We start from the raw sequence: 10,868 nt of genomic DNA, 5'->3' as shown, positions 1-10,868 counted from the left end.
GCTGAACACTGCCCATAGGAGAGGTGGTGTGAGCTCCTAGGGGATCTGCTTGGCTCAGCCCCAGAAGGCTAGGCACAACGGGGGTGGGGTCTCAGCCTGGGATCACACAGGCCAAGAAGAGAGCTGAGCCCCAACCTGCATGTAGACACAAGTGTAGATCTCTGCCCTTAATGCACCTTAATAATGGCTAATGCACCTTAAATCAGCATGTATAGCTGTGTACATGAGACCTTGCTGTTTTATTCTTTTCCATTCAAGGGTTTGCACTGTCCCTCCCTTTACTTTACATTATATGCAGCACCTATGTCTTTTCCTCTCTTTATTTCTGCTTTCTGTGAATATCTTCTTTCCCTGAATTGGCTTATCTATCTTCTTTGTGCTCCATCTTCTTATCATTTTTCTGCTCCATTATGATTCTTTTTCCATATTCAAATCTCACAACCTGCACTCTCAAATGGACTACCCATATTAAGTGTTATTATATACCACCTGGCTACTAGGTGATGGAGAAGACAGTTTTCAGTGAATAAAGAGCCACCTCAGATATGAAACTGATTATGGAAGCAAACACAGGACATGTTCTACCAAGTAAATTTACTACATCATAAAGTTACAACATATTTTTTCTAGGAGTAACTCTGCCCTAGATTTAAGTGATTTACCATATAGGAGGGTCATCTGTTGTGTCTACTCCACTTTTACTATCTACTAAAAAACAATTTACTGTGTAGTAAATGTTTCATATATCCACACCCTCTCCACATGCTCATACCAATTACTACTATACTCAGCCATATGTTTATATATAACATATAGTTCCCTTTCTCCTTAGCATTTAATGCTTCCCAATTTTTTTTAAAGACACTTCAATATTTTTTCTCTTTTCCTTCTTAGCCTTTAGGAGAAACAGAGTACAAAGTCTGTTTGTTTGTTTTTAATATATGTCAGTACTTAGTGTGTAAGCTTTTGAGAGAAAGTAGAGAGCCAGAGATTTGAAATTTGTACTTGAGTGGTTACTTGTGTTTATCACTCTCATCTCTTTTGGGAGCGTGATGCATAGCCTTGATCTGGCTCTATTGAAAGCTCTATCATGGGTATTTATAAGATTCTGCTATCTATGGAAAATATCTGCCCTGGGAAGTTAGTCTCTCCAGTTGCTAAGTCTATTCCATTTTTCCATTCCACAAGCCTAAGGCAGGGAGACTGTTTCCTACATCCCTCTCTCCTTTGGGTACGCATCTTAGAAACCAAATAATGAACCAACATTGACATTAATGTTTACCAGGGCTCATGACATCAGGCAGCCCTTCTAAAACTCTGTCAACACAACACAATGGCTTCTTGTGGCCTTGTATTCCAAAGACACGTCTATTGTACTTAAATGGTATTTAATTTCATCTGTGACCTAAGTTTGCAGCCCTCTGATTTAATAAAATGTTCCCAATTTCTCCTAACAGGGAACCAACTGAAAAACAAACAAAAAGACCATCACAAAATGGATTAATTTCACTATGGTCTTCATAATTTTGAACACGTCAGTAAAGTTCTTCCATCCCTTTTCCTTCTCTGGCTAGATAATCTTGGTCTATTTCTCATCACATGCAAATCTTAACTTCTCTCTGGAGACAACTCATGGAAAGCACAACGACATAGCTTTTGTGCTAATCCAAACCTTTTCCCAGCAGGACTGAACATATTTTTGGCAGATCAGCACTATTTATTGTGTAGATTTACATTCTGTTGTCCTCACTCTTTTCCTTGCCTTTTGGCAGGTTGTCAGATATCATTAGGATGATCTTGGTGATGTCGCATTGTACATTTAGTTTTGCTTTTTCTTTACTTAGGGAAATAAAATCACATCAGGGATATGATCTGCATGAAAACTGTTTTAGAACCTAATTATTTTTTCCTGTTTTGTACTGGGATGCTTATAAAGTGTGTATGCATGCCCCCCACATACACCCCTCCCCCATCCTCACTGCCCCCACACACATACACACAAGGGAACTGTGAATGGATTGGATCCTCATTTGCAGCTGGGGTAAGCTCAGCATTCCTCAAGAGTTGAGTAATCCAGAGGTTATATGGATGCCTTGATGTTGTTTGTGGCCAGGCCTTAACTTGAGAAATTGGGAATTAATTAGAGGCAACAGGATTGCTTCTGATCTTCATTACACTGATTGTATAGTGCCTCCCATTTACTTCTGTGAGGTTTCTACTTTTCTACCTTCACCCACATCAAGGAGATCAGAATTATACCCCAGGCATTTGAAAGCCTGTAAGACTATACAGTCTTAACATGATCATCGGTAGGAACACTTTTCACAAAACCACCACTCCCTCCCTGACTTCACAATCCTCATTCTAAAGGGTAATCTACAGAACACCTTTCAAAAGATGGGTCTGGGAACAAAAATTTGTAACCTTACTGGGCACTAAAAACAATGGATTAAACACAGACAATTACTTCATGGCTCAATACAATCTATCACAGATTCACAGAAGTTCAGGGGCTGGAAGGGACCTCGTGAAACTAATTATAGCTGCCAATCTCTCTTGGTTATTCCTTCAATTACTTTTCCCTTGTTTTGAAACTACTTCTGATCACTTCTCTTTGTTCCCATTTCATTATCATCCTCTGTACCTGAATTGACTATTTTTTCTGTTGTTTAGATTAACCTGTTTCTGCTTCTTTCCTAGACCTGAAGAAGGGCATTTCATGTCCCAACGTTTTTCCAGCCTCTCTCCTAACCATACAGTTGGTCCAATTAAAAAAAAAAATCCCTTACTTCTCATACATTTCTTGGACCATCAGGCATTTATACACATGCTCCAGGATTTGAGGCATTCACACACGGCTCCCGGGTTTTGGGGGGGGGGGGAGGGGGCGCTTTAATTAGAGCAGCTCTGAGAACAGCTCCAATTAAAATGGCTGGAGTGTCATGTGCATCTGTGTCCTTGTGCTGAAAAATGGCAGGGGGGGAGTGTGGCAGGGCACTATTTGTGCCTGCCACTTTAAGGACTCAGCCAAGCAGCCAGCAGGTGCTTGATTGTGGCAGCCATTTTAGATCTCTGGCCACCCATATAAGCAGAGCAGTTTGCTGCTGGCAGAGCAGGCAGTAACATTGCCTGACTGCTTGGAACATCTCTGGAGGTCAGGAACTGTAGGGGATGGCTAGGAGGCTCCTTGTTCTGGGCATGACTTAAAACAGCACCCTGCCTGGAATAGGTGGCCTGGTGAGGCTCTCAGTGGTGTGGGAGCCCACAGGAAATGCCAGGCCAGATACCACCCCAGTGAAAGGTGGGTTTGGCTATCTTAATACCCCCAGCTCCCACAACTGGGTAGGTTACCCCCTTGTAGGGTCTGGAAGGTAGACCTCAGGGAGAGAGTATGGCTATAGTCTCAGAAACATGTTTTTAAATCCCCTGACTGGTTAATGCTGAGGCCAGGACTGGAAGGGTTGAAGGGCCAGGGGCCCACCACGAGGGATACCAAGAGCTGAGGGCCTGGGGTTCCAACTGGCCTGGAGGTGAGGCCAGGACCAGTGTAGCCAAAGGTCCCTTTAGTTAAAGTGCTCCCACCACCATTTTTCAGCATGGGGATGCTGATGCATATGACACTAGAGTCTGCTGGAGTATGGTAATTACTTGAGTCTGCTCTGACTAATTGAGCTTGCTCTGACATCTGGTTCTGGGTGCTGCACTTCAGGAGGGATGTGGCCAATACGAAGAGGGTTCAAAGGAGGGCCACCCGCATGATCAGGGGTCAGCAGGGCAGGCCCTACGAGGAGAGGCTGAGGAACCTGAACGTGTTCAGCCTCCAAAAGAGAAGCCTGAGAAGGGAATCTAGTGGCAGCCTACAAACTAGTCAAGGGGGACCAGCAGGCATTGGGAGAGTCCCTGTTCCCCCGAGCAATCCCAGGAGTTACAAGAAACAACGGACACAAGCTAGTGGAGTGTAGTTTCAGGCTGGACATTAGGAAGCGCTATTTCACTGTCAGGGCAACTAGGACCTGGAACCAACTGCCAAAAGAAGTGGTGCTGGCTGCTACCCTGGGGGTCTTTAAAAGGAGGCTGGACGAACATCTGGCCAGGGTTGTTTGACCCCAGTACTCTTTCCTGCCACGGCAGGGGTTGGACTTGATGATCTCCTCAGGTCCCTTCTGACCCTACCAACTATGAAACTATCCCATGCTATAACTGCAGTGTGTTGGAGCAGCCTTACTGCATATGTATAGGTGCCATTATGTCTATTACACTTCACTATTTCATTTGACACTATCAAAAGTTTTTGCAATTTCTACATATTTGAATGACTTAAAAAATCAAATTAAAAATATTAAAAGAAAAGTTGTCAGGAAATTCCCAAATTCTTGAGTTTCACCAAAGCTGTGTTCTTTTGTAATGAAAGTTTAGTGCGAACAATTTTGCCCAGCTGTATTTTAATGTAGGTAAAATACCTTCCATTTCTCCTGACTGCCTAATGGACTGTGTCCATTTGCTGTGTGGTGTAACTTGGTTATTAGTAATGCCAAGAAAAGGAAAGAAACCAGACTGTGCAAAAATGTTTCTGAGTTCCAGAAAATCACATGCACATTTGCAAACTTTTTGGCTTGTCCCTTAAGCCACCATCCCATTTTACCACACAACCTCTATTACAGACTTAGTTTGAACAACTTTTCATTGTCAATTTACATAAAGCTGGGCTCCCTTAGGTCATCATTAGCTTTGGAGTTCATTGGCAAATGTAGTGACCCTTACAATTAAATCATGACATTACAAAAGAGATTTTCACAGGAAACTTCACACCACCATATTGGTTCCACCAACATTATAGATTTTATTGGAACATACTTGACAGGAGCACAAGCAAAGTCCTTCACTGTGAAAGGAAACCCTAATCGTATTACTAAATCCTACTATAAGGCTGTCCAATGTTTAAGAGGCTGAGGGCTACATGCCATGTGGGCTACACAAGCATGAGCAATGTCCCCCACCTCCTTTTCCCTGATGGCACCACATGTGTGGATTCCTGAGCCTCACCCTCACCTCCACAACCATAGGCTCCCTCAGCAACACAGGGTGGTGGCAAGAAGTGAAAGCCAGAGGAGATAAGGAGATCTGGTTGCTGCTGCAGCTGGAACTATGGGCAGAGTGGCAGCTGAGTGGGAGCTCAGGTGCCGCAAATTAACCCCATGGACTGCCACTTAGACAGCCTTGCCTTACTATAACATTGGATAAAGACAGGCTTTGGTCTGGTCAAAATGAACGTCCCATCTTGTGATGAAAGAGGCCAAGTGGGCTGAGTTCTAGCCTGAGGTTTTTATTGGGAACACTTGGGGTGGGCGTGCTCAGTGTGAACATATGTTGATATAAACAGTTGCTGTACATAGTTTCATAAGAAGGACAGCTTGAGCTCTTATTCCAAGGTCAGACAGCTACCTAGTCCTGACAGCAGGCTAGAGAAACTGCTCTCTGATTGGCTCCCCATGACTTACTGTTTTATTTAATTGGGGAATGTTGTCCCCAGGTTTTAATACTAGAGTTTAGTAACTACAGTATGGTGTTGCAAGTGTGACTGAATGGGCTTGAGGGGAAAGAGAGAGGCTCTGAGAGAGTGGAGAAAATGTAGTCCCAGGGAGGACAGAGGGAATAGGAGTAGCATAATACAAACTTTTGGTTTTGAAGCAGTCTGCTGTGCTGTTTGGGATGTCTGCATTGACACCCCTCCTCTTTAAAAAAAAAAGCATCCCTGCTGTTCCTAGGAGCTGAGCAAAAAGAAGGATCTCTCAGAGCTGGGGGTGCTACAGATCACTGGGGAAGCCAGAGATTGAAAAGACCTGGGGTCTCCAAGCCAGAGTCTTGCCCCTTGTGAAGGTATGCCAGGGCTGGCTTCAGTGGTCCTCTCAGGAGAGGGGGACTGAATAAGGCTGCTTCTTGAGAAACCCCAAGGCAGAGCTTTCTGTCAAGAGTGGTGTCAGTCCTGTGACATATCTGAAGTACAAAGGGGTGCAGTGGCAGAGTGATTAGAGTATTTCATTTCAAGCCCAGAAGCATGAGCTTAATCCCAAGTTGGTTCAGTTGTAAACAAGTATCAGGTCACTTATATTGGGGAATGAAAGGTGGTCAGACATGATGTTAGCAACATCATTCCTTTGTATGTTGATGACTACAAAAACTAGCATGCCTTATCCCTGCCAGGTTTATGGGATACTACACTTGGGAAGAAGACCCTTATCTACACTATAAAAGCATGATTTAAATTTTTAAATCATGCTTTTATAGTACTGCTGGGACCAGAGTACTGTAATTGGTTGCTCAGGCATTGCTATATTTATAGTTATATTATATCTGGGGGCCTAGAACTCTACAGGGCAGGCAGTGTCAATTCCACCCTTTTCAGTTCAGGTGTCAGACAAAATGAAAAAGAGAGAGAGAAAGAAGAAAAAGACTGACTTCTGTCACTGTGACTTCAGCAAACTGAAAACCAAGCCCTGCAATATAGGGCTGTGCAAAACAGCACTGTTTCATTTCGACTTCCGTTTCTCCATTTCCGACAAGACAGTGTTTCGTTTTGAGTTTCGTTTTGAAAGCACTGTTTCGTTTCATCGAAACTCTTTTACTGTTTCAATGTTTTGCCCATAGGCTATAATGGGGAAGCACAAAACTGCCTATAACTTTATCATTTTTTGGCAGAGTTGGATGAAAACAGCAGAGAGCGTAGAACCTTCTGAGGGCATGAAGCATGCAGAGTTTCAAAGAGATAGGTGCAGGGGTTTCTGGGAAAATGCACCTCAAGCTTCTGACAAGCAGAACTTGTGACGTGTGACTGTGTGTGTTGAGGCACACCCTCACTGATGCTAGGGCCTCTGCAGGACACAGTAGTGTGCCCCATTTAGGTCTCCTCCTCCCCTAAAGCCTCATCCCAGTCCACCACTTTAAATGACAACAGGTAATAACATAGTAAGCAGCACAGTAGCACCAGCAGCATCTCAGGCAGCCAAACAGTCACAGTCAATATCAGAGCGGTCCTTTCCCTCTCTTCTCCCTCACTCTCCTTTCTGTTTCCTTGCAGGCAAGCCCAACTTCAGCTTCAAAACTTGAAATGTTTCAAAACTTGAAATGTTTTGACTGCCCTCATTTAGTTTTGAGGCTGTTTCGAAGCCCTTTGTTTCATTTCTATTTCGCTGTTTCAAGCTCGAAACGCATCAAAACAGTGTCACAACAAAACAGCTGGTGAAATTTCGCACAGCCCTAATGAATACATCATTTGATCTAGCTGCAACAAAAAGTCCCTTGTCAAGTGATTTGTCTTGTGGAGATTAACTGCTGTCCCTCGCCCACAAACAAAAAATTCAAATAAAGAATTTTTTATAAACAGGGAAGGCCCAACTGTCATCTTAGAGGCTTTTCACCCTCAGACTAGCAGGGCTCTGATTTTTTTAGATAGCCCTTGTTTTCTTCAGATTTCCTGGCACTGCTGCTTTATTTGTCTCTTTTTTTTATAATTCTGGTCAGCTGAGCAGGAGGTAATCTCTCTGCCCAAAAGGGCTTTCATGGGGACCCTCTGACACTGATGTAATAATGACATCACAGTGTTTTCTCTGAAAATGTACCTGTTACTTCATTATCAGTTCCTCTGTGAAAATCCAACAAGTAGATCTCATACTTATTCTAGATTCCTTTCTCTTACACATGAGGGAAGTAGGCAAATTATCTTAATTTGTGTTTATTTTGAATGATTGTTAGGGCTTGCCATACCCGTTTTTCAGTCTGCAAGCCAAAAGATCATTTTTATAACCAGTAGCCACCTCAGAGACCTGAAAAATTAAGTTGTTTCCTCCCTTATTATTATTCCATCACCCCTAGCAAAGATTTTGTAATCAGGCCCTGGTTCTAAAAGCAGTTGTGCCCAAATATGTCTTCATTAAATTAGCCGGTGAAAGTCTGTTTGGGTTCAAGCCTGCGTGGTACAGTCAGGATCCTAGAATTTATCAGACCGTTCCACTCCTGATAAAGGTGGTCTAGTACCATTTAGTTTGCTTTGTCCTGGATGTACCACCTACGCAACGCTACCAGTAGTAATTAAAAAAAACAAAACAAAAACAAAAACAAAAAATTTTGTAAAAAAAAATGAGCAGCTATACTTTAAAGATTCACAGGAAGAAGATGCTATAGGCACTCCTCACTTAATGTCATCCCGGTTAACATTGTTTTGTTATTATGTTGCTGATTTATTACAGAACATACTTGTTTAAAGTCGCACGATGTTCGGTTATAACGTTGTTTGGCTGCCACCTGCTAGTAGATAACTACTGTGACGTAATTGGATTCACTTAACATCATTTCACTTAAAATCACATTTTTCAAGACCATAACTACAAAGTTAAGCGAGGAGTAGCTGTATTTAGGAAATGACTTTCTCTGGGTGCAAGTGCAGCTTACTCTTCTTTTTCCCATGGCAGTTTTCAATCAGGTATTCTTAATTATTCCCTTATCCTTAATTGCTGTAATTGTGCTGTTCTCCTGTTAAGTCATGCTTCACTTTTGAATTTCATTTTAGCCTTAGCAACAAAAAAGTCACAGCCCTTTGAATCACTGGGCCTCCTGAGCTGTTTTCTTTATTCCTGTGATGGCAAAGTGTTTACCCGCTCTTTATGTTGAGGTTGGTCCCTCACTGGCTGTGAGGGGTTTATATATTTTCCAGTCCACCTAGCACAGAAAACATACAAAAGCCAATGATGTTGAATAAAACTGATTAGGTCATTAGTAGTTTTGTATTTTCCTGGGCAGACCAACTAAAACACAAGAAATAGTGTTTGGAAAGGGGAAAAAGTGTTATGTGAACAAATCAATGTCAGCAGTCATGTGGCTCCTGCCGGCTGTTGTATTAAGAAGAGAACTTACACAGTAACATGTCTCTCTCTCTCCAACACAAAGTCGCTAAGCTCTGAACTGGCTGGCAGAAGTTTCCTATCTGCCATCCAAACTGCAAAATTGTCACATATATTTCCTTAGAACATTATAGGAAGATTTCTGGCAAGCAATCTAAAGACTCCAGTGCATGCCAATAGCCTAGATACCAACAGAGCTACCCCTCAAGTGCCAAGAGAGAATCCATTCATCCAGCAGTGGCTGTATCTGTTTGCAAATTAATTTACTTGAATATATTCCCATTACCCAAAAAAAAAATTCACAGAAGAATGTGTGCCCTGTAGATAATCCAAACAAAGCGTGTTTTACAGATGGGAGATTAACTAGTAAAATCTGTGATAATGCTGTCTCGGCACCAGCCTGGAATATTCGTATGCATCCCCTTCGTACAAATTAACACAGAAAACAATTACAAGAATTGAAGCTCTGCCTCCCTTCCATGGGCTGTCCTTGAAAGATTTAGCAAACTGGTTCTTCAATTGGTATCATTCAGTGCATCTCCAATGAAGTCAGCCCTGTTGGTTTATACCAACCTAGACACCAGCCCTCTAGTTTCATGGAAGGTGTTTACTGTAGATTTAAAAGCAACATTTGAAAGAGTTTATAAAGAGAAGCCCTGACCTGGTGGTTAAAGCATCGGGCTATCTGGTAGGAGGTCTGTCTCTCCGTTGATCACAGGCTTAGTATCTGACTTTGGAAAAGTCATATAAGGCCAAATTCTATTCCACCTTTTAGACATTTAAAATCCCTCCCACGTGTACAGAAAGCAGGTAAAGATGAGATGGGATCTGATGAACAATCTAGGCAATCACACTTCCTGCCATGCCACATGTGCATGGCAAGAGGCATGATTGTAGGATCAAGCACCAGATCCCGTCACACCTTACTGCTAGTGCAGAAGCCATCCAGGATCACAATTCCAGCCCCACCCCCTTGCACCAGCAAATAGCAAGCTCCCACAGTGGGGAGCCCCCTCATGAAGGGGAGTGGGTGGCTGGGAGCCCTGTCATCAGATCTGGGCTCGCAGCTGCAGGGCATACCGTGTGCTCCTGTGGCTGGGAGCTTATAGCTGATGGGGATCTCAGTCACAGGGATGCACCTGGCCACACATTCAATTAATGGTGTGATAGAAACCAGCCAGAAATTACACATTTTTTTTGTGGAATAACTCTGTGGCTTGTTCCTTGTTTTGTCATTTTCAGGAGAAAAACCTGGATTTTTCTCCTTTAAAAGGAAAAAAATGCAGGAAATGGTGGGTTTCCTTTTGGACACTGGCAGAGTTCCAGCCTAGCAAGGGGCTAGGGGGAACCAGAGAAGTGCAATCAGCAGGGGGCACTATGTGCATGTGTGAATCTACACATGCACATGGCTGCCATGTCTGGTGGGGGGAGGATTAAGGCCCCCATCGGGAGGGAGGGAGGGAGCTGGGCAGGGCTGGAGCTGCTGCCCAGCCAGGGCAGTGTGTGGGGCTTGTGGCCTAGGGTGGAATGGCAGCTCTATGCCCCTGCTCTCTAGCCGCAAGTCTGAGCAGTTCACATTAGGAAAGGTATTAACCCCAAATATGTGACTAATCATTAGCACTTGTTAACCTTAATGCAGATTAACATTCCTTACATTTATCACCTGTTTGCGCTAACGTATAATCTCACCCTTAGGTACCCAAGTCCACTTACATGCCTAATAGCAGGAAAAGAATATGACCCTGAAACTCTCCATGCCTCAATTCCTCATTTGCAAATGGAATTTAATTATAGCTATTATTTCACAGATTTAAAGGCCAGAAAGGACCCTCCCTATCAGTTAGCCTGGTCTCCTGTGTAAAGAAGGCCAAAGATCCTACTCGCACAGTAACTACTGCATCAAGCATAAAACTTTTGGTGGAGCTGTAAGCATGTCTTTTTTAAAGGCCTCCAACACTGACTACTGTGCTCACT

The sequence above is a fragment of the Alligator sinensis genome, unplaced genomic scaffold (assembly GCF_000455745.1).
Source record: "Alligator sinensis unplaced genomic scaffold, ASM45574v1 scaffold514_1, whole genome shotgun sequence".
Lineage (NCBI taxonomy): Eukaryota > Metazoa > Chordata > Crocodylia > Alligatoridae > Alligator > Alligator sinensis.
Note: the sequence above shows the minus strand (reverse complement) of the source record.